Source organism: Lepisosteus platostomus, chromosome 10 (genome assembly GCF_059453375.1).
Source record: "Lepisosteus platostomus isolate fLepPlt1 chromosome 10, fLepPlt1.hap1, whole genome shotgun sequence".
NCBI lineage: Eukaryota > Metazoa > Chordata > Actinopteri > Semionotiformes > Lepisosteidae > Lepisosteus > Lepisosteus platostomus.
Window position 1 is genome coordinate 50,991,813 of NC_142620.1, and position 24,226 is coordinate 51,016,038.

The 24,226-nt window shown below is 46.6% G+C and overlaps 1 long non-coding RNA gene across 1 annotated transcript; it reads right to left on the reverse strand.

Moving 5' to 3' along the window:
- Positions 1-17,373: 17,373 nt before the first annotated feature.
- On the reverse strand, positions 17,374-18,912 carry LOC148653927 (uncharacterized). The gene is made up of 2 exons (XR_015924882.1): positions 18,804-18,912; positions 17,374-18,194 (listed from the first exon to the last, which is right to left on the reverse strand). It is a non-coding gene; the product is annotated as an uncharacterized LOC148653927 (long non-coding RNA).
- Between the last annotated feature and the right edge of the window lie 5,314 nt (positions 18,913-24,226).

A 24,226-nucleotide genomic window follows, 5' to 3' on the forward strand; every position in this document is an offset into this window, starting at 1 on the left:
AGGAGTATTGGACCTGACGGACACCTCACTGGTGATGGGGACAGGATCTCACAGGTCTGTGCTGCTGCTGAACTGGACAAATAGCCCTCCAGCTCTCTGGCGCTTCCTTCCCTTGTGAAGCAAGAAGACTTCCCGGGAGAGAGCAGGTCCTCTTCGTCGGGACGGGCCACACTGTGGCTCTAGAAGGTCCCAGTAAGGTCCCAGACCCGGACTGGAAAACAAAGTTCATTCCCCTTGCTAAAACACGATGCGCACAATGTTTGATGTCACGCACGCAATGTCCCGAAAAACACAAAGAACACAGTTTTCTCTAGAAATGACTGCATCAGCTTGGAACCAGAGTTTCAGATTCCAGAAGCAAAACCACGAAAAGGGTGTCACTGAATCAGTTGTCACATCATACATAACTACGTGACATTTGCAGTGGTTTGCTGTATCTCGCTGAAGTAATAAACACAACGGTTTCTGTCTAAATTCGTCTCAGAATTCATTCGGGCTGAGCTTTTTCTACCGCCTGGGCTCGGAGCTGCGGTTTTCCTTCGGTCGAGAACAGCTTCATAACACGAGGCTTGGGATGCGCCTGAACGAGATGTGAAACTTGACAAAGCAGATGCTCCGAGTGCATTTGCTTTTTTTTTTATCATGATAAGTTTACAGAAGTTTCCCGGCATTGAACAGAAACCGATACCTGCCAGAATGAGGAGAGCTGTTCCTGTGCACCAGGCCGGCTCGCGCTAACCACCGGGCTCGCGTGGGTTGACCTGCAGGTGTACAGTATGCGTCACATGAAAGTGAAACCAGCTCGACGTTCACTTTTTTTCCTCAGTAGCCTTTGAATATATATATATGTATTCGTCTAAGGTGAGTAAGGAATTACAAAAGCTCTGACACTGAATTATCTGAAACGCAATGGGAGAATAAGTTTAAAAACAAAATTAGTTTACGCTAAAGAATTTTGTATTGGAAAATGTGTGCATTCACTCGGTGTAAACCTATCTTTTTAATATAAGTACATATATACGGACACAATATTCATTATTTTGTATGTAATTGGGCGGTGGCTAAGGATCTGCGCCCGTGGCTGGAAGGTTACCGGTTCAAATCCCGCAGTCGGCAGAGAAATACTACTCTGTTGGGCCCCTGGGCAAGGCCCTTAACCCCAGCTGCTCCAGTACAATGGCTGACCCTGCACTCTGACCCCAAGCATCTCTCCCTGTCTGTGTGTCTCATGGAGAGCAAGCTGGGATATGTGAAAAGATCATTCCTAATGCAAGAAATTGTAAAGGGTTAATAAAGTGATGTTGTAGATGGCTCTGTACTTGAGCTTCAATCAAAATTGAAAAACCTTGGGGTTATATTTGATTCTGGCTTAACATTCGATCCACATGTACAGCATACTGTCAAAACATCTTTTTTTCACCTTAGAAATATCGCAAGACTACGCCCTATGCTATCATTAACTGTGGCTGAAAAGCTGATCAACATATTTGTATTCTCTCAAATTGACTACTGCAATGCTCTACTCGCTGGGGTATCTAAATCTACTCTGAACAAACTGCAGGAAGTCCAAAATTCAGCAGCCAGAATCCTGACCAGGTCTAGTGCAAGTGTTCACATTACTCCTATCCTGGAGTCCTTGCACTGGCTTCCGGTCAAATTTCGCGTAGACTTCCTTAAATCCTCATGCTCACCTATAAGGCTCTACATGGCTTGGCACCTCAGTACCTGTCTGAACTATTATCGCCCTACTCCCCACCTCGCAACCTCCGCTCTTCAAATTCTGCTCTCCTTACTGTCCCCCAAGCCTGTCTACATTGTATGGGCGACAGGGCCTTCTCCTGCTATGCCCCCAAGCTGTGGAACTCTTTGCCCAAGGATATCAGAGAGTCACCTTCTCTAAACTCCTTCAAATCCAGACTCAAAACCCTCTTCTTCAGAAAAGCCTTTACTTAACTGGTTCCATTCTTCACCCCTCTGCTCTTCTTAGTACCACCTTCCACGGTCTCCTCTATTGTTATTGTTGTATTGTTGTAATTGTAATTGTGTCTTATCTTTTGAATTCTTATTTATTGTTGTAGTCTTCTTATTTATTGTTATTGTCATCCTGTAAAGCGCTTTGAGAAGCCACCTTTAAAGGCGCTATATAAAATAAAGTTTTTATTATTATTATTATTATTATTATTATTATTATTATTATTATTATTATTATAAACATCGGTACAGCATTCTTTTAAAAGGGCATTTTCTCCGCGGCACTTTTAGAAACAAAGCGCGATCTCCACGTTCACCACAAGGGGGAGGTAGAGTACCGGAACACGCTCACTGTCGGGAGAGCAGCGTCTGCCCGTACACTGGCTGCCAACTGAAAACAAACGTCAATGACTCGAAAAAAGTAATAATAGTTAAACTTCTGTGGTTCCTTTCTTAAACTCTATCACTTAAAATGCTCATTTCAGAGCGGAATACAAAGGCCTGTCAACACTTTTAGTTTCTGGCGGTGTTAGACATCCTTTTTCCAGCTCTCGGGAAGGCGAGGAGCATCAGCGGACCCCATCCACTGCGCTTCGTTCTCAGTGCATACTACTCCCATCAGGAAGGCGGTTTAGCGTCCCACATTCAAAGAAAAACATGAATAAGAAGTCTCATGCCCCCTGTGCAATAAAACCACTCAACGAATGTGCGTAAATGTAGTTCTTCCGCACTATTTCTCCATTTATTTATATATCGCATACTGATGTTGTGATTTCATGTGGTTTTAGGAGACGCTTCTGTTTTGTGTGTTTTTTGTACTTCTGCAGGAGAAGCCTGCAGTGGGCAGTAAAGTGCCGGTCTTCTCCTGCCGCTGCTTCAGCAAGGGGCCGGCAGACGTGACACCGGGGCTCCCGAGCCGACCCCTTGTGGCCCCGCGCGACAGAGGGCAGCCTCGAGGCTGTTTCCGCTCTCGAGGAATTATTCCAAGTTGCGTTTATTTTTCTTCCCGTTTTCGTTACGTCAGGCGGGAGAAGCAGCCGAGAAGGTGCTTGTGCAGTTGAAGTGCTACAGTCACCCTACTCGTACACAAGGAGACGACAGTGCGGACCCGGGACGCGAACGTTTATCGAAGTGTTACTACTGGGAGTCGAGCGAACGGCACACGGCGTAAACCAGTATCACGGCTTTACTGGGGAAGTGGCAGCGCCTTGAAAAACTGTCACCAAGAGAAGCACGGTTCATGAAATCTCAGGAACCTAAACATGTTTAGGCGTTAGGTGTTTATTCGCCTTGCCTCTCTAATCTCAACCAGACCGGAATATATAATTAAATTAACTTGGCCTGAATATCCTAACTAAAAGGCAGTTGCACTGCGTTTTAATGTTTATATTTTCTATACAGCAGGGAGATCGATTCATTTGCTTACACACGTGTACCGACGTCTTGTGAACGAGCGGTTTGCTTCCAAAAGCGTCTATTGGGAAATATAGGAGCTCGAGCTCACGCCCCGTGCCGGGAGCTCTCGCGCGCGCGGAGTTCACACCTTCAGCGGGAGCCTGCCCCCCCGGCGCGTGCCGCCCGTTCCGTCCTCGGGCTCGATGACGACTTCCGGCCAGATGCGCTCGCCCGCTCGGCCTCTGGCCTCACCGTGAGAGAGGAGTGGGAGGCCGGCAGCCTGAGCTGAAATCCGATGGGGAATGCGGGCCGACTGCCCGTAGCCTTCTGTAAGACACACAATGCAGCCGCTGTTTCGCCCTCTTTCCCCATCCAGGTCCTCCTGACCTCCCCCCCCCGCGGGCTGCAGCGTTTTGTGTTTTGCTCCCTCTGCGTCTGCGCCCGATTTACTAATTAAGCGTTTTTAACAGTTTTCAGCCTTGCAGCTGCTGAGAGATTGTGGGGCATGCCTATACCACCTGCTGCTCTGTAGGAAAAGAAGACGTCTGATCTCCTCTAACGCTAATCCTAATCAATGCTCAATAAAGGGTTCGATAAAGAAACCCAGAGCTCATTTGGAACGAGAAACAACAGACAGTGGACTCTCATAATCCTGGGCTCAGACCAAATAATTCTTTCCACAGAGAGTTTTCTGTCAGTTATTTGCTTGTGAATTTGCATCTTGCCGATTTCTCTGTTTTTTTTTATTTTTTTTGCCCATTTCAATATTTCTTTACGGGCTGTTGTAGTTCTGTCTGTGGGTACTCCCTGCGTCGGAACTGAAACAGGACAAAATGCTCTCATTTAGAACATTAACTTCAGGAGGCAGGAGGGGACCCAAGCACCTGAGTGAGAACAGGGGTGTACCTTGAAACTCCATATAATAATAATTCCTAACATTTATATCGCTCATTTTTGGAGACTCCCGTCAAAGCGCTTTACTGGTACTGGGCAAATCCCACCGCCAACACCAGTGAGTAGCTCCACCTGCATGATGCGCCAGCAGCCAGAGTGCACCAGGCCGCTCCCCACACACCTGCTCTCAGTGGGGAGGAGAGCAGAGTGATGAAGTCAGTTCAGAGATGGGGATTATTAGGAGGACATGATGGGTAAAGTCCAGGAGGAAATTTGGCCAGGACGCCGAGGTTACACCCCTACTCTTTTCAAGAAACGCCCGGGGATTTTTAATGACCACAGAGAGTCAGGACCTTGGTTTTACATCTCATCCAAAGGACGGCGCCTTTTAACAGTATAGTGTCCCCGTCACTATACTGGGGCATTAGGACCCACACAGACTGCAGGGTGAGCGCCCCCTGCTGGCCCCACTAACACCTCTTCCAGCAGCAGCCTTAGTTTTTCCCAGGAGTCTCCCACCCAGGTCCTGACCAGACTCACACCTGCTGAGCTCCAGTGGGCTGCCAGTGAATAATAGTGCCTTTACAGCAAAAAAAAAAAAAAGAGAAGCATCCCATCAGCAAAAAGCAAATCCTGGAGCTTAGTACAAAGTCTGATCGCTAGCACAAGTTCCCTTCAATCCTGAGAGCCCCTCTTTAGCTTGGAAGAGAGCCCTTTAAAATTTTAGGAAGCTTAAACTAAGAAGAGAAGGTTGCCTGGCCTAGAGCAACGTCAACAGTCCCATTTAGGATTAAGGAATGGGGAAGAAGGCCAAGGAGCAGTTCTACCAACCCGATTATGTAACTCATTTCATGGAGGTCTTGCATTTCGACAGCTCGGGTCTTTGTCAGTGAAGCACTACGACCAGGGCTGAGGCCCAGACTGAATCTGAATTGGTTGTCTTCCAGAATGTCAAAGCCCTGTGCCAAGTGAGAAGTGAACTGTACCTGGCAGATCTAGGTAGATACCATCTAACTGATTCTTCCCACTGATTATTTTTTCATGTATTTATTTCCTGGACTAGAATTTCACAGATGCTGGGGAACCAGAATTCTTCTCCAGCAGCTAAACTGATCTAGGGGGGCCCAGAATTGGCATTCTTTACAATCCTCCACGCTGCAGCCCTCCACCCAGTTTCCAGTCCAGCTGCTGAGTGCGATGACGTTCCTTTCATTTCCTTTCCCTCAAATCGCAGAGAGCTTTAATCCAGACGAACACGCTGGCAGCAGAGAAGAAAATAAACTGGTACCTGTCATTCCGGAGGTCCTGACCTCGTGACGGCTACACATCGAATCCGCAATACAAAAAACACTCGGGCTGACGATCACAAAACCAAAGCGAGCTTGATTCTGCAATATCCCCTCCCTGCCTTTTTTGGGGTGTCTCTGAAAGCTGAAAGCCTGTTGGTGCTGCAGCTGTGCGAATCTGTGGCACCCTTATAATAACCTTTAGCGCTTTCTCAGCCAAGTCTTAGGTAAAAGCAAAGCCCTAGCTGTCTTTGAGGATGCGCGGTTTGCCCCGAATATCCTGCAGTGCTGCGGAAGAGAAGCCAGTGTAGTTCGGGCAACGCCATTTTGTTTTTGAGGGCGTACAGCAGTCTCCCATCATCCCAGAAGAGCTTATGGAGAGGGGTCGTTCTTGGCTGGAGCCCAGAGCTGATCAGGTGTGATAACTGGCGTATTTGGAGGAGAACAGCCTGCATGGAGGGTACAGTCCAGAACGGCCTGGAGTGGGGCAGGCTGACCCTGCTACAGCTCATGTAACTGGGCTCTCTGTTATGATCCCGGTTTTCATCCAACTGGCATCTACCTGTGCCTCCCAAATCAGGTTGGGCATTCCTCCAGTGGTTCTTCACCGTTACTGCAGCCAGCACTTAAACCCTCTGGTCCTCAAAACACGTTCTCGCACCCCTGATTAAAAAAAAATCACTCTGCAAATTGCCTTCTAAAAAATTCTGGAGAGGTCACACAAGCAGAAAGGACATCTCACACTCCCAGGGGGCTTGTTCAGAACCACTGCCCTGTGACCTACAGACATGTTTCCTGCACCGTTATTCTACAGATGTTAGGGTCATATCACGGGAAAATGCGAGAATCTGAAATTCCGTCTTGACAAGGGGGACCAACATCACAGGCCCGGTCCTCTACAGGCCTCTCTCCTTACACAAGCGAAAGTGCAGCTCGCTTTGCCAAAACCAGGCTCTTTCAGATGAGCTCTCAATGCCACTCACTGAACTGTCGGGCGCTGAAGGAAGAATGGCCAACACTAATTTTTTTTTAGGTCTTTGTTACTCCTGCAGGTACAACTGTATAAAGACAGGCTCTTTGCAAAAACACATGTAAATTATAGCCTGCCCGTGTCAGGGTTTTGATCTGACTTAAGACTAACTAGAGACCACCACAGGGTAAAATGCAAGAATAAAATGTGAGAGAAGAGAAACATGAAAAACCGAATGTTAAAAAAATCCATATCCCAAAAAATAGAGGTGTAAGGGGATGCTTGCTGTTTCCTTTAACCTCAGAATTTAGTCTCACAATGTAGCATGACTGCCTTGGAAATCGCAGTAATCTAGTTATTTACCATTACCACCCTTGACTGAAGCTGAGTCAAGGACAGAAATGGTAAATAATGTCTTTCCAACAGCCACAGGGCTGCTCTGTGCAGATAGTGTTTTATTTATTTTTCCTTCTTATTTGTCTGCTGTGTCACAAACACTTGAGTTTTCAGACGATCCCTTACGGTGAAGGATGATGTCATCTCTGGCTGCTGCAATTGGTAGGTATGAATACCTGCGTGTTACCAAGCTAAACACAGCAGTGAGAAAATGAGAAAATGATAAACAGATATTATTAGAATTAAGTGGGCCGAGGGGGAATGCTTTTTTTCTTTGTTTCTTTGTCGTTTCGGCAGCACCCAGAGCCCCCTGATTAACCAAGTCCTAACACAGGGCCCCTGACATCATTGCTCTGAGTTTAGATTCTGTATGGTGGCTGGGTACAGGATCAAGATGATGCTAATCTAATTTTCACAGCAAATAATCCATATGACTCCTTAAAGCCATACGTATTTTTTGAGCTCTGTGCAAATCTGGAACACTGCACTCTCCTGTACTGCCCTGCCTTGCAACATTAATTTCTGAAATCCAGTCTTTCAACTCTTTACGGCTCTCGGGGGGACATCCTTTCGAGTTGTGTGTGGCAATCGAACCTGGAGAAACACGTCAGAGCTCTTTTCCTTACAGTTCCTTGTCGTCCTACCTGCGCAGGTGAACAATAAAGATGACAGGACAGCCTGGGTCGGGAGACTGCATTTCAACAGAAGTGCCTTCGTAATCAGCAGAGGGAGAGGGCTAGTGCAGAAGAAGGCAGATGCAAGAAAAACTTACATTTAAGTTCCAGGAACCACTTTGAAAATATGTGTGCAAAACAGTGAGAGAAATAAACACTCCTGCTTCTCAATGCTTTAACCCGATTCAGGTTATATTTTTTCTCATTCAAGTCCTGAAGGTGCTTAAATACAATCAAAGCCAATCAGAAGCGCAAGATTTCTTCTTAGCTTCTTTAACGTATTACTTTTATTTAGTAAGATTTGGAGAAAAAAAATGTACTTCTATAGTTACATACTGTATGAATGTTTTGTGTTTCATCGGTATAACTTGCAGAACACTGTGCAGCTTGTTAAATCTAAAATGGCTTAAACCACAGTTTAGTGACTAACATTTTCATACCTAAAACTGCTCTTCTGCTGCCCTGCCTCCTCCTTTTCAAAGTTCTTTTGTGTATTTATATTCCCTCATCTCCACCTGTAAGCAGTGCGTCTGTTGTGCAGCCTGAACCTTGCTCCTATTTTTAATCTGTCTGTGCTCTGCAGATGCCACCGCCACCAAACCTCAGATGCAGACCTCTATTTTTTCTGCTCTTTTTTTTTTCTTTCGCTGCAGGAAATTATTCTTGCTCCTTGTCGCTACAACGGCCCACCTTCGCGGAGATGAGGACACCGCAAAAACACTCGACCACGTCGTCACGCAGTATTTAAGGCGGTCGGCCTTAGTTTGACAGCAAGCTGCCAAAAATATTAGTCTGCATCCTCCCTCCAGCCTGTGCCCAGGATGGCTGGTGTTCATAGCTTCTCAGTGTTGCTTCCGGCAGCTTTTCGCCACCCTCTCCAAAACCAGCTGCTTTCCTTGGAGCCTAGCCAGCCCAAATGCTGCGAGTGTCAGCTGGCATCATACTCCAGCTCCTGGCTCTGGTCAGGGCAGCAGGGCCGCAGGCAGGGCCTGCTGGATGTCTGTAACAGTTACTGAAGAGCCAGCAGCCATGTCACCCTACAATTCATAACTGACAACCCACTGAAGCTCTGCAGGTGTGAGCCTGTCAATACCTGGATGGGAGACTCCTGGGAAAAACTAAGGTTGGTGTTAGTGGGGCCAGTAGGAGGTAGTGGCTCTGTGGTCTGTGTGGGTCTTAATGCCACAGTATAGTGACAGGGACACTAAATGAGACGTGAAAATGAGGTCCTGACTCTCTGTGGTCATTCAAAATCCCAAGGCGTTTCTTAAAAAGGGTAGGGGTGTTACCCCAGTGTCCTGGCTAAATTTCCCACTGGCCTTTACCAGTCATGGCCTCCTAATAATTCCTATCTGTGAACTGGCTTCATCACTCTGCTCTCCTCCCCACTGAGAGCTGGTGTGTGGGGAGGGCTCTGGCGCACCTTGGCTGCTGTGGCATCATCCAGGTGGGGCTGCACACTGGTGGGGGTGGAGGGGATCCCCATTACCTGTAGAGCACTTTGAGTGGAGTGTCCAGAAATGCGCCATATAAGTGTAAGGGATTATTATTCTTATTAAAGAGAAAAGGCTCAGCAAGGGGGGTGTGCAGCTCAGTTCCTCCCCAGACAGCTGTCACTGCTCTTGTGTATTTTAGAAAGGAAAGCAGCTGGTTAAGTGAGTGGTTAAGGAGGTTTTACTGTACTTCGAGAATGACATAGCAAAAATCGGAGGTTATTATTTCTCAGTTTTGCCCTGTGCACTCACTTTCCATTCCCCAAAGTGATGATCGACTGTTACACTCAGTTTAGAAAAATCCCCTTCGAACTCCTGAGCGTTGCAAAAGGGTAACGGGCAGCATCTGCGAGAGTCTTGCGGACATCTTGTGGCTTCTGCTGTGAAAGCAAAACGCTGCAGACTGAAACCCCCTGCAGCCTGCGTTCGCTGGAGGGGGCGAAGTCAAAGACGCCAGTAAGGTACTGTCACAGCGCTTGCGCCAGCATGCGGGCAGCCTGTGCTGTGGCCAAGCCGAACCTTTCTCTACGCCAGACTGTCCGAAAGCTGGACAGCAGAGCCCAGTCAGCCACACTCTTGCGATGCAGTCCAGCTGACACCTCTGTGCCCCCACGCAGGGCGGCAGAGTTTGAAAAGGTGGTTTCACCCACCCATTCGATCGTTGCAGGAGAGACACGGGGCAGAAGAGTGTACAAAGAGCAGCGAATAGAGAATAACACACTAATCCCAGTGATCTGAAGCACATAAGAGGTGAAGTAGTTTAAAAAAGGGGCGCATTGTGTTAGGACTTTAAAACCACCCACCCATTTTCTAAACCACTTTGTCCAGAACAGGGCCACACAGAACAGTGGAGCCTATCCCACCAAGCACAGGGCGCGAGGCAGGGTTCACCCTGGACAGGACGTGCTTTACAAACCATGTTAAGCACAACGCTGGCTACTGTTTCTAACTCAAGAGCTCTTCGTTTCTGCTTAAGACTACAACCTCACAGCTCTTTGGTTTTCTGTATTAGCCACTTTCTTGCATCACTCTCAGTTACTGTCAGAGCCAGGCACACTTACAGTCCCAGCTGACTCACGATGAGGAGGAATTGACCGTGGAGGGGTCATTAACCTTCTTCTTCTTCTCCTTTTTTATTTAGAACCGGCAAGGACTTTTTTTTTCCTGTTATGTGCCCACAGAGCTTGGAAACCATCTTCTGGGCGCCCAGGGAGAGAGAGCGAGGAAGAGCAGGCCGGCTCCCGGGCCACGCCACACCACACCAATCGATCCGATCCGATCCGCAGCTCAGTCCCGTTCAATTTATTTGCGTTGCGCACAAGTGCAATCAGGTGCCTATTTGCACGTGTGCTCCGATACAAAGACGTTAAGGAAAAGCCAGAAGACAAACACAGAGCAGCAACAGCAAAGTGAAAGAGCAGCACAGCTTAAAACTTAAGTGTGAGTCAGCACAAGCAGCGTCAACAAAACAAAATGAACTGGTGAAAAAAGCTGGTGGCTCACGAGAGAGTCACAGGCACAGCTGGCTGCTCAGACTCAGACTGGCGGCCTGTGGCTCTCAGAGCCCGGCCTGCATTCAGAGCAAGCTCCTTCAGCGACTGGGCCTCATGCACAGGTCCTGGTTCAGCCCGGTAAGCTCTTCCCCAGGCCCACTGGGCGGGGGGGTTCTACTACACAACTGTACCCTCCACCGATCTCAACCTCGCTCCCTCACTGAGAGGCCCCTAACTTGCCCTAACTTAGTCTGGGACGCCAGCATTTCCAACCACCTGAAACCGGGTGCTTCTTGTGCGAAGTATCCTGTGTCAGACGTGGGAATGTTCCTCGCTTGCCGGTGTTGGAGGCGAACACGAGAGGAACACTTTCACAGGCCAGCTCTTGCTTCTGGGAGACTGACCCCCTCATTTTCCAGAAGTGCCCGAAAATCCCATTTTAAATTCAGGCCACCTGCGGCGCTTGCCACAGTATAGCTCAGAGCGGCCTGCTGCAGGACAGCAGTGGAGTGGAATAAGATGCAATGATTTCTCTGTCTCTGTTCAGTTCAGTTCCAGGTGCATTCCCCACTGGCTGTGGAGGGCCAGACAGGGACAGGAAATTTCCTAAATGTGTTCATATTCATGCTTAGCCCATTGTGTATGAGCTATTTCAGATTTTGTGATTCTGCTTTCAGTTCCTAGTCAAAGCCACAGATCTTTCAAAACGGTTGGTAGAAATGGTCTTTTCCAGGAATGTGCTCACACTCACACAATATAGATGTAGGTCTAGAGGGAAGGCACATGGCAAAAATGTGTAAGATTTAACAGATGAAAAATCGTGTTTTGGTTCTTGATTCACTGGAACCTGAATCAAGAATGTTGGAGGAGAACAGAGAGATTCTGGAAATTCCTTAAAGGTCAAGAGCAGAATGTTGGAGGGGCTGTCAAGGACAGTGGGTCATGTAGGGGATTTTCATCGGGTGGGGTGTTACAAAAATGAATTCAGTAAAATGAGGAAGCTAAAGAAGTCCCTTTTCTAAACGGTAAAGCCCAAGTTGCCGGCTGAGGTTGATGTGCATGTACTATAGAAGCCCGTTATAACCAGGAGCTTAAACCTCATCGTTTCAAAACCCTAGAAGTCAGATGTGATATCTGTCGGACAGAACGGAACTTTTTTTTTTCTGTTTGAAACTCCTGTTTTTCAGGAAGGATTCACATTGCCGTTGATACAAAATAATGAGAAGGTTTTTAGCATGTGTTCTAGCAGGCATATTGTTGAATATATAGGTGCAATTAAGACTGTGCCTATGGAAATAAAATGTGAAAAAAGATTAACACATTAACAAAAGCATTGTTATGGAATCCCCTATTTTGTAATTACTGTTTATGATGAACACACCTCTGGTTTAATTATATAATTACAATAATAATTATAACCATTTTGATTTGGATGCAAATGCAATTGAATCACAGACTGAATCGTATTTGCAATCACACACCATGTGTGAGCCTCTTTCAGTATCAGACAGATCTGCTAGCAGCCACAGGCAGGCAGTGTGAAAGGGTTCCAGAACTGTCGCCAGGAGGCCTGAGTTTTCCAGGGTGTCCAGGACAGGCCTGAGCTGTGGATCAGTGGCAGGAGAAACTGACATCTCTCCCTGCTCAGACCCCAGCTGCCCCCCTCTAAAAACAAGTAAAATTAGAAGAAAATTATTTTGGGAAAAAATGAATTCCTGTGGAAACCTTGCAGATTTGCATTGCAGAATGTTGCAGCAGTCCGATGTTTAAAGTAAATTCCGACCTCCAAAAGACTGAGTAGAAACTATTGATTTTTCATGGTGACTTAGGCTCTGCACTTTATAATAAACTGTAGTGGAGGTTTTATTATTGGAAGGGCTCTTTGAACTCAGCGTAGTTACCGTTCACCTTGTGTAACGTTTAATCTGAATCCGGTTATTGAGCAACAGAAAAATACATGAGCTCTGCAAATAATTCTGTTTTTTGATTCCTTAAAAATATTGCAGGGCACCAGCTAGTTGTGGACATAAAGGCTCTCTTCCAAGACTTCTGCGATGAAGCAGGACACCACAGGGCAGGACAATTAGCAAAACTAATGAGAGCAACTGTTACACTGCCCATCTTCGGAAGCGAACAGAATACTCGTGCAGTCTCACATTTGAAGAAAACAGAAAAGCCAAGAATCTCCTTGCTAATAGGATTAATACAGAATTGCCACAGAGCAGTTTTGTTCAAAGTCCTTGAGAAAAGATAATTATGTTTATTGTGAATTTTTTAGAGGTTTTGGACCAGGTTTCTACAGTAGTAACATTCTCAATCTTTGTCTCCCTATTAATGGACAAAGATTAGTTACTGTGAATTCTCAAATCTGAAAGGAATTCTAATACATACTGTGAATTCTCAAATCTGAAACGAATTCTAATACATTGCTGAAAGATAAAGTATTTTATATACACATATAAAAGTTTGTCAACGACTTCAGAACAAGGGACTGAAAACAGTTGGGCGTATGAGCCTAGCACTGGAGCATGTTCTGTTTGGAGTTTGCATGACACACTGGCTGAGCTGTCCCTTTCTGTATGAAGGGTTTTGAATGGCCATTCGAAACTGTCCTTTGCTCTGCGGCCCCGAGATGGACAGTCATCATGTCCAGGGTAGGAGCAGAACCACAAAGCTGTCCTGCCAAGACAACGGATTCTGCCTGGAGGCCATATTGCTGTGGTTTAAAGCAGAAGTCTCTCCATCTCCTGGGCTGTCCTCTTCAGTCTCCGAGAGGGGCACTTGTTAGGAATCCGGTGTTGTCCCAGTGTGAAAGCCAGTGGGATGGCCAAGTTCCTGGTTCTTCTTTGCTGAAATGTGGGAGTGGAGATGGACTTCCTGCTCTGTGCTGTCCTCTCAGGGACTATTTGTGGTACCTCTGCTGAAAAGCCTACTGCACGCCTCACCAAGAAAACCAGCTTTCTGATAACAGTAGGATGGCAGCTGGGAGGACTGCAATTCTGCAGCATAAACGTTTGTAATGTTTATTCTGCATTGTAATACTGTAATGATTTTTTGCTATTTCATATCTCGATAGTTGGGTGCACGTACTGGACTATTCAAGTCTGCCTTATACCAAGTCTGGAGGTGGCGTAAATGAACAAGTGTTGCTAGTGCTTATGGGAAATGTAGTTTCATTTTTTGAGGCATAATATTCTACATGCCCCTCACTCTGTTAAGGACTTCAAAGAATGGCCTTTTGGGACAGCTCAGTGGCCCGAAATCCCACAATGTGACTGGATGGGTTTATTCATACACAGCCTTCAACCCTAACCAGCAGGTTGTAAGTAATATTATTTCTGTACAGTGCTACACATTGCACACTAAAACCAAACTAACCAGGACTGCTTGGTACACTTAAGTATGGTTTCATATTTTTCTTTTAAAAAAACGAATTGATATTAAAACTACAATTCTGTGAAGGAACATTTTTATGCATCTGTTTTCACATACCGTAACAGCAGTCCAACAGGTGAAAATGTCAGTAAAAACTCCAATAAGCTTATTTCTTGAAATAATTGCTATTCTATCACAGTATTTCGCACAGCACACCTCTGCTCTAAAATGTATCTGGAAGTGGCAGCTAAATGGTTTCTATTCTGCATTTGACAGAGCTATTGTACCATCGTTTTTCCTCAGTGATTGAATTAATCTGGCTTCAGATCGCTGCTGTCTCTTCTGTACTGGGTTTACTATTTCTTAGACCAAAGTGTATGTATTAATGTCCATTTTACTAAATCTCTGATAATGTTATCTGTGTAAAAATGGACATCACTGAAGTGCTCTGCATGATGCCCAGTACGGCACTCTTCAGGCCCTTTAGTCACAACCTCTGAGAACCCTTCACTCTGCGCTGCAGAGCGACTTGGGCAGATCTGTTCATTCCCAGCATCCTCCGGAAAGCACAGATGTCAGGAAGGATCCTTTCCATGTAGATTTCGATTGGCTTAGAGCTTCACAGAAGTGAAGACGCAGCCTGCTGCAGCCCGGCCCGATCTTGTTGTTTAATGTCTCGTACTGGAAATCCTGTCGCTTCCTGTAAGGGATGATTGTCTTGTGTTGCAGTCTGCAGTGCTTGCAAATCTGCTGATTTGCATGCTGACATTTCACGATTGCATGAATTACGCTGCTGAAGCTGCTCACAGGAAGCAATTCTCTAAACAACAAAGGCTAGAATTTCCTTGTGTTTTTCATAGCGTGGCAAACAGTTTTAATGCTCTTCTGAAAGATGTATTGTGATCCGGGCAGTGCAACAATTGTGGAATAAAGGTATTAATTATGGCCAGTAAGGGTAAACCACAATTATACTAAGCTGATGCTGGCCTGCTTAGTTCAAGCTGTCTAAACTAATTACCATCGTGGCCTGTGACAGCAGTGGGGAGCAGAGGTCAGGGCTCTGGCCCTCGTAACTGGACGGCTGTGGGATTTAATCCCAGGTGGGTTATTTGTGTGAGGTACAGTGATCAAGGTGCTTGGCTCTTAAGAATTCCAGAACAGTTACAGACGAGAAGAGACCATTCTGTCCATCTAGACTCTGTGGCAGTTTCTCGCTAATAATTTGCAGATCCCAGCCACTTAATTTGCAAAGAGCCCAGGGTATGAGTTTCAACATCATGACTGGGCTTTTTGTTTCATACCCCCACATCCCTTTGTGTAAAGACGTGCCTCCTGTTCTTGGTTTTCAATTATGTATTTTCCACTTGTGCCCTCTCATATTTTTCCCGAGCTCCGTTTTGATCTGGTCCTCCTGCTCACCAGTGTCCAGTGACGTATTTGGCTAAATAAAAGAAGAACAGGGTGAGCCCAGTGCTGAGAAGCTCCGTCTTCGGAAGCTAAAATGTTGTTAGCGTGCGAAAGGCAAAAGGCCGGTGTGTCCCTGACAACAGAGAGGAAGGAGCCTGCAACAGCAACGGCAATTAAATGCCGATGAGCGAGAGACAGCATTCCTAGTGCTCTACAGATCCCATAACGTCACGACAAACTCACCCGATCTGTCACTGACGAGAAGGTAAGCAGATTAGGTGCACCTGTACTGGCTCAGGCGATCAAGGTTAGGACCTGTTATCGACCCCGGACTTGAGTCACCTGAAAACAGTCTGACTTGAGCGGCAGCTTTCAGTTGCTTTGGAGGAAAGACAGTGCTCATTCTTCAGCCAGTCGAACCAGGCTGCTTCACTGCAGGTGTCAGAATAACAAAGCCTGAAACATCCCCTGTTCACAGTCAACCCGAGCTATTTTTGTGAAACATCTGCTTCTGTGCTCACTGCACTAACCCCATGCGGCGGAGAAGTTCAGTTCTCTGAATTCAGAGCTAGAAGGCGATGGGTTCCAATGCTGCGTAGAGCACTGCTCTTGTACACTTAGAGTAAGGTACTTCTCTCAGACTGATGCTGCTGTATGAATGGGCACAAATGTAAGTCACTTTGCATAAGTGAGCCAGCATAATAAAGTTAAATTTTAGTGATTCAGAGGAAATGCACTATAAATGTGGTGCTATAGTCTGGGAAGAAAAGTTGGGTCTTATGATTTGGACTTTAATTAAGAAAGTGGGGCCTGTTTCTCTCTGTTAACACCCGGTACGAGGATGTCTCTGTCCGCGCTAACGAAAATGAACTGCTTCCGTAAAGGTTCAAACTTCAGCTGAAACGGACATTATTTACTTTATTGTCTTTGTTTTGGTCAGGCGTGTTTTTGGACAAACATACAGTACAATCGTATGAATCTGATTCGGTTGGCCTAAATCCGGTATTATCCCATCTGTTAAATCTGCCACACCAGGAAAAACTTCTCAAAGTTCCCTCGGTATCAGCCTCTTTCAGCTCGGGGTACTCGCTTCCAGTTGGCAGGATATTCCCAGTTTAAAGGGATTTTTACTTAACGTCATTTTCAACGGCACTGGTTGTTTTTCAGAGCTTCGCGGGCACTGCGTCCTAAACTTGACCTCCTCTATTACCACAAAAATTCCGTTTTCTGGCTCACATTCATAAAATGGCTACCCATCGACTTTTTTAAACAGGATTCTAATGTTTTCCGAGCTGTTTTATTTATGTACTGGTAAACCGTACAAACCTTGTTACAAGAAATGTGGAGAGAAACCCTGGTATCATACACATTTTATACACTTTGATCAGTGAACCGGAGTTTTGTTTAGAAATGTCGTCGTTAAATCCTGTTAGTATCCCGGTATGCCGGTTTACAAAGAATTTACACGTCAGGCACTGTGTTTCATAAGGGGGGTTTTGCAATTTGATCTTAAACTGAATTTATCGCCTGCTGACCACACTGTTTTGGGAGCGAGTTTAACAAGATGTTTTGCGCACACAGCACAACTTTTCGATAGGATTTAAGGAGTCGGCAAAGTAGCGCAGACGTTATTATTTGTATTATTTGCTATTATTTTATTGGCTCGTGTTCTGTAGCAGCTCTCCCTGTATTTTTTTTTAAGGTTTTTGACGTCGGGGTCGCACGCGCTGGAAATCAACACTGAAAACGATTGTTATTGTTACTAACAAAGATTGCTGGGAATAAACATTATTACATTATTCTCCCCCCCAAAATGGGCTGTCGCTCCCTTTTTTCCGGATTAAACTACCGTAATGTGAGCTTGCAGGCAGTGAAAAGTCTTATAAGAAAACGGGGGTGCAGCATACGTCACACCAATAGAGAAAACCGGACTGGTTTGCAGGTCTTGACTTATACAAAATATATACAATGGACGAGAGAAAGGAGGACGATAGAAATTAGTGTCAGGTGTGACAACAATTAATAATAGGCAGCTTTATTCAGGCACTTGATTCAGATCACCTAAAAACACAGAATGCAAATGAAGACGGATATCCCACCCAATTAAATACTTAATTACAGTTTGTGACACTGCTGTTGTTTTTGATGGAAAACTTTTAATAAGCAGATTTCCTAATATTTAACGTTCCCCTTGGCGTGAATCGATTTTAAATTAAGTGCCCCCCCGTATTCTCCTGTCTGTAGCTGTATTCATACGAGTACAAAGCTGGCCAGATAAGCCAAGGGGGTCTGGCTGCATACTGTTAATTAGTTTTTTCAGTAACACGTATGTCTGTTGTCAACGGTTAATGGCATTATTATCTAGAAATCACAGCCAGTAGTTCATGTTAAATCAGCCAACATCTCAAAAACGCCACCAATGATTAAAAAAAAACCGCTTTCAAAATCGCCTGCGCGACTTTTGTCTTGGCCAGAAGTGAAAATGTAACAACAAAAAACGGGTCAGACCACAGACGCTGCTTTGATTTCCCACTCAAAAAGTCATCACAACAACTTCATTTCCCCCTTCCTAATGGTCTTCGAGGGTTGTATTTTCTTAAGGATTGTAACGAGGCGAGTCTGTTCAGTCGCAATTTGCTTAATGACACTCTAGCATATTTAGTTTGGGGGGGGCGTGTCGTGTGTGCAGAGAATAAAAATATGACCAAACACAACATCCAGCTGACGTCACCCTCGGCAGCTTCCGTCCACTTCCCTCTTCATCACTACTTCCGCCTGCGGCTTCTCGTCCTCCTATTGGCTGGGCCAGCCGGGCGCTGATTGGCTACGGACACCCCACGCTGTTACCGGGCGGAATGTGGAAAAAAAAAAAGGAAGAACCTAAAAACTGAAACCCGAGGAACAGAAGTCTAGTCTGCGATGCTGCTAGGAGCTTGTGCTTTTTTTTTTTAGAGTTTTCCATTTTTATGGTTGTCATTTTCGCTGTTGTATTTGCTGGTAACGAGATCACTTCCCGTGCCCAAGACACTCATTTGCTCCCCGTCCTGTCTCAACGCTTATAACCGATACTGTGGAGGATCTCATTATTAATGGTTCGCTGTCCTGTACAAGGAGAAAGTTTGGTGCTGTTAGTTTGGCCAAGCAGAATGAAGCATTATAGAGTGCACTGCAATCGCCAACATCTGCGAACCATCACCCTTTTGCGTGATTTTAATTCCCAGCGTCTGTTTTTGAAGACCCGTGTCTGAAGTGGACCAACAGGCTGTCTGCCCCCAGAAGCGGCCCAGCGGCTCACCCCTTCCCTGACCTGCAGAATCACGGCGCGTTGTGGTGAAGTACCGCGAAACTGATACAGAACCCTCAGGAGAGAGCAGTTATTTATTACGGACGTTAACGTGCACAACGTTTCTAGCTCCCCCCCGTATCAAAGCGTTAAAAAAATCTCAAACCGTTGATGCGGTTAATTCAGTCTTGCATTTCCATGTATTGCGCGAGACGGACCGAAATCCAGGGTTCGGTCACCTGAAGCTTCATGATGTCACTTCCTCTCTGCCGTCCTCGTGCAGTCACACATCCTCTGGGTTATGAGGTGAGGCCGAAGCCGAATCATCCTCCCAAGCATTTTGTTTTCATTTTTGAAAAGAATATTGATTCGGGAGGCATGTGGGAGAAGCCCTGTGCGATTCCAGGCGTCCTCAGGCCGGTTGCTCTGATAACTGGGGGTCCCCCTCAGAAGATGAGGCTTGCACGCACAGAGAGCGTCCTTTTACCCTGCTGTGACAGGGTCAGCCTGCTGTGTGTGTGTGTGTGTGTGTGTGTGGGCCTCACCAAGGCCAGGCCTCAGGGCTGAATATGAAAATGACCTGGAGCTGTCATGGCCCCGTGCATTGCTTTACACAGAGGGCTGTGGGAGCGTGGAACAAGCTAGCCCAGCCACGTCGCTCAAGAAGACGCAGGTGTGCACGCAAGTCTAGAAGATTGCCGTTGAGTGTGAGGTCCGACAGGTGTCTCGGTTTGTGACTCTCGGTCTGAAGCGGCTGTCGTCAGTATGACGAGTGCTGTTCTTATCAGATGCACGTTTGTCTGTCTATGTGCTACACCTGTACGCTATACAGCAAATAAAATCAATATATAAAAGGAGGGGTTTTGCTTAATGTTTAAGGTGTTTTAGGGCTGCACTGGTGCAGGACCTCCAGTCTGATTCTGCTGTGATTCTTGGGAGTATTTTCTGGCTGGGAGGAGGTGCCGGAAGCTGTCCGGCCTCAGTCCTGCGTCACCGTCTTTGGGGCCGAGCCGTTAGTTTGTCCTCTCCAGCGGCGGGGTGCGGTGCGGCCCACTGTTGTCCTGCCACGGGGTTGGGTGGAAGAGCACTCCAGCTTGAGAGCCGGAGGCCCGTCTCTACACTGAGGGTTGTGGGAGCGTGGAACAAGCCTGTAGCTGAAGACGATAATCCAGATCCCTGGATCGATGAGCTGCTGCCTGCCTGAAGGGCCTCCTCTCGACTGTAACTGATCTTCTGTTTCAATTTCTGACTGACGGAATGGTGCTATGGCTGCAGCACAGGCCCTGCATGGGGATCTTTCATCATGCAGCTGAGCTGTAGCAGGAGCTGGGATAATTGGTGTGCTGTGAGCACTTCCACTCTGATACCATCTTGCAGAGACAGAGGTGCCGCAGTGAGCTGACGTTCTCTGGAACTGGGGGGGGGAGGAGGGGTGTTGCTCTCTGAACCGAGACTGACTTCTCTTTGCTCTGGCTGGAGTCAGACCCCCGGTGGTTGGTTCATCCCCGGTCTCCCCGCTGGTCCAGGGGATCCGGACTCAAACCACGGAAGCAGCTTTTGTGTTAAAGCAGGGAGGCTGCTGGGAGCCATCTGTGCTGCCCAGGAGTTTGGAAGCCTGGATCTTCCCAGGGGGAGTGGAGGAGAGCAGGACACTCAGTTGCATGCGTGATATACTCTATAGCACACCTACACAGAACCTGTCCTCTTCTTTTCTAGAGTGGCAGTGCATGATGGGTAACTGATCTGTGTTGTTGTACCTCAGATGAGCAAAATCATTACGACCTGCAGAGAGACATGGAGCTGCGCCTGGAGAGGGCCAGAGTCCTGGGACTGGACCTCAGGAGAGGCAGCTGCTGTGGAACATGTTTAAAAGTACATAGCCTTCCCCTTTCCCCCTGCCCTAACCCAGACCTGTTCATCTCTCTGGCCGCTGTGAGTCATCGAATCAGACACACACACACACACAACTGCCGTGTTTCTGAGCTTCTCCCCAACCCCATAACATACCACAATTATCTTAGGTTAAACAGAGACACACAGCCTTCCTGGTGAAACAGTCAGGGCATTGTAACTCCCAGTGAGATGAATTAAAACAGGGAACTTCAAAACTAATATGCATGGTTTTGTTTTTAGAAAAGGGTTCGTAAAACAAGAAAAAAAAAGCACCCACAATCGTTAAAACCATGCTGTTTAAAAAAGCACTTTAACAACTTGTGGCATTGTACTTCCCCAAAGTGCAACTTCTGTACCACTGTCCTAACGGCACTGTGGTTTAGCTCTTACAAATATGACGAGCTTTATCGTCCACATAATACTCCTCTTAATAAGCTCAGGAGCTCTGATCCGTCTCTTCTGCTGGGAGAAGGACTTGTGTAATACATTCATAGCTGCCTGTTAAACTAAGGGGATGAAACCAGGAAGCAGTTTAGTCCAGGATGCTGAGGCGAATAACTGCTCACTCTGACACTAAAACACTTCGGCTGGAAAAACTTTCCTAAAACACCTCCACAGGTGGGAATTAAACGTTTCCCCTTTCAACGTTTTTTTTCTCTCTTAATGGACCAGTGATGAAACTGAGCGTGCAATCACACTGGCCTGTGACAAAAAAGTGGGCCTTAATGATGATCCAAGCAAAATAAAATTTTGAATTAGGTTCCAGGAGGAGCTGGGAAAAAGGGAGGGGGGTTATATAAATGGCATTGACTCTATGTTCAGAGAAGACAAATAATTTGGAAGCTGAATTGCATCTAATCCAGTTAAGCAATTTATTTAAAACAGAACTGTTACTCACCAGACAGTTATGGTGACTGAATCAGCCCAGCCTACAGAGAGAAGGTGGTGAGTGCACTGCCCAAACACTAACCGCAGTGTGAGGGGCCAGAGCTGCTAAATATCACAAGGACTCCTACTGTGCATCAATGACATCTTTTTAATTGGAGCTGGATCAGCCAGCTAAGCATCGTGCCAGCTTTGATTAGCAATCGAAGCTTCGCATTTCCATTGCAAATAGAGCCTCAGAACCAGCATGTCTGAGTTACCAGGCTTCCACATGAATAAAATCTTGCTTAACCAGTTTCTGTTCCACTAAGAAAACAACCCTGGCACTCATCCCTTCAGGACGGTCTTTGAAGAGGAAGCGTGAACTCTTCCTTCTTAGTGCATTCATTTCAGGAGTTAAAATTCGGTTTCTGGTCATTTTTAAGGCACGGGGCTGTTCTAGACACCACTTCTGCCACACAGCTCTTGGATCACAGGATCGATTCTGTGTGGAGTGCTCACGTTCTTCCCACAGCCTCAAGACAGGCTGGTCAGGTGTTCATTGGTTTAAAAAATAATAATAATAATTGCTTACACTTATATAGCGCTTTTCTGGACACTCCACTCAAAGCGCATTACAGGTAATGGGGACTCCCCTCCACCACCACCAGTGTGCAGCATCCACCTGGATGATGCGACGGCAGCCATAGTGCGCCAGAACGCTCACCACACACCAGCTCTCAGTGGGGAGGAGAACAGAGTAATGAAGCCAATTCATAGATGGGGATTATTAGGAGGCCATGATTGGTAAGGGCCAATGGGAAATTTGGCCAGGACACCGTGGTTACACCCCTACTCTTTTTGAGAAACGCCCTGGGATTTTTAATGACCACAGAGAGTCAGGACCTCGGTTTTACGTCTCATCCGAAGGACGGCACCTGTTTACAGTATAGTGTCCCCGTCACTATACTGGGGCATTAGGACCCACATGGACTGCAGGGTGAGCGCCCCCTGCTGGCCCCACTAACACCTCTTCCAGCAGCAACCTTAGTTTTTCCCAGGAGGTCTCCCATCCAGGTACCGACCAGCCTCACACCCGCTGAGCTCCAGTGGGGCTGCCAGTGGTGAGTTGCAGGGTGATATGGCTGCTGGCTAAAGGCTCTGTTTGGGCTCTGGCTCACGACAACCTTGTATCAGAGTATGCACTTATTGAACATGAAAGGACGGAAAAGGCTCTAAGAACGCCCTGTAACTCCACAAGCACTTTGTAGCTCCGCGCTGTCATGGCGGTGAGGAGGAAGCCAGGAGTGAGAGAGAGAGAATCCGATTCCACAGTTCCAGGGCAGGGATGACCAGGAAATATCACGCCACTGCTTTCCAGATGGGAGTGGGCGGGGCTGTCTCCCGGAACAAAGCTGGCTAATTTAACCTGCAGCTTTTTTTAGCCACTGGAAACTTTTCTTTCTGCTCTGCATCGAAAGAGGAGGGATATTTGCAAGATAGCAGCCCCCTGGCAGTATGAAAAGTTGAATGCACACTGACTGTGACCCCTCCCTCAGGGGGCTCGTCGATAGTGCTCCGAAAGAGTTGATATAATAATTTAATATGGGGTAATGCAATATAGTTATTATAATGCCTCTCCTGCCCATCTTGTTTTCTTCTACATCTCCAGAGGAAGCACTGGATTTAAATGATTTGTCCTATTGAATATTCTCGGACGAGGGCCATTTTTATGAATTGATGCAGATTGGTCTTAGGAATTTGCACAGATGGTTGCTCATCACTGCCGTACAATTCCTTCCATCACCATTACTAACACAAACCAGTACACAATGCGAACACACAAGAAGGGTATGGGATGAAGGCTTTTGGGCCCACCTAGCCTGTGGGGAAGGCTGGAAGTAGTTAACTGATCCCAGGATCTCTTCCAGAGGCTTCCTGAAAGAAGCCAGGGTGTCAGCTTCAAGAGCACAAATCAGGACCTCATCTGAGAGCGCCAGGAGCACAGCTCACACTTCACTCCCCTTTCATGTGTGTAAAAATACATGTATCTAAAAATGAAATTGGGAATGACTGTAATTTTTCTAATGTGCAAAGCTGTGTAGTTATTATGTTTCTCTTCAGTTGAGTATGAGGCTCTCTGACACGGCTTCAACATGCTCCACACCCCCCCAGCCCTAAACTACAGTACAGAGATCACTGACCACCCGGTCTGTATTTCACTCCGCCTTCTAACAGAAGCCCACTGAGGCGACTGCTGGTTAGCAGGATGGATGGTTTTTTAACAGACGTTAATAGAAACTACATGGCTGTTGAGCTGACTTCTGGGCTGTTGTCTATATGTGATTTATACGTGACTCACCCACAGTTTAAACTGTCTTGGGGGCCATTCAGCAACTCGTCCCAGAATACCAAAAAAAGAAACACAGCTCGAAGACACACCTGACCGTTACAAAAACGACTCATTTCCGAAAAAGTGGTTGAGCTCTAGAAGTTTCTCTGGGAAACCTGGTAAGGCTATTTCACTTCCAGTCATCGGAAAAGTAATACCACCACACTAAAAACAAAAGCTGCCCTGATCCCTTTATTATCGACACATGACAGCCTCAAGCTTTCGTAGCTGGAATCTTGGGAACCATTTTCGCAGCGATCACGCCCCGGTGCACACGCAACTGTTGTAAAAACACTGGGGGGCAGAGAAACGGACGAGGCTCTGAAACGCTGGCTGTTGCTCCAATGTTTTGCGAATCCAGCAGTCTGTTTTAACAGATCCTCAGGGCTGGATTTTCTCCGGGGGGGGGGCTGTAATGACACACAGAACTACAACGCATT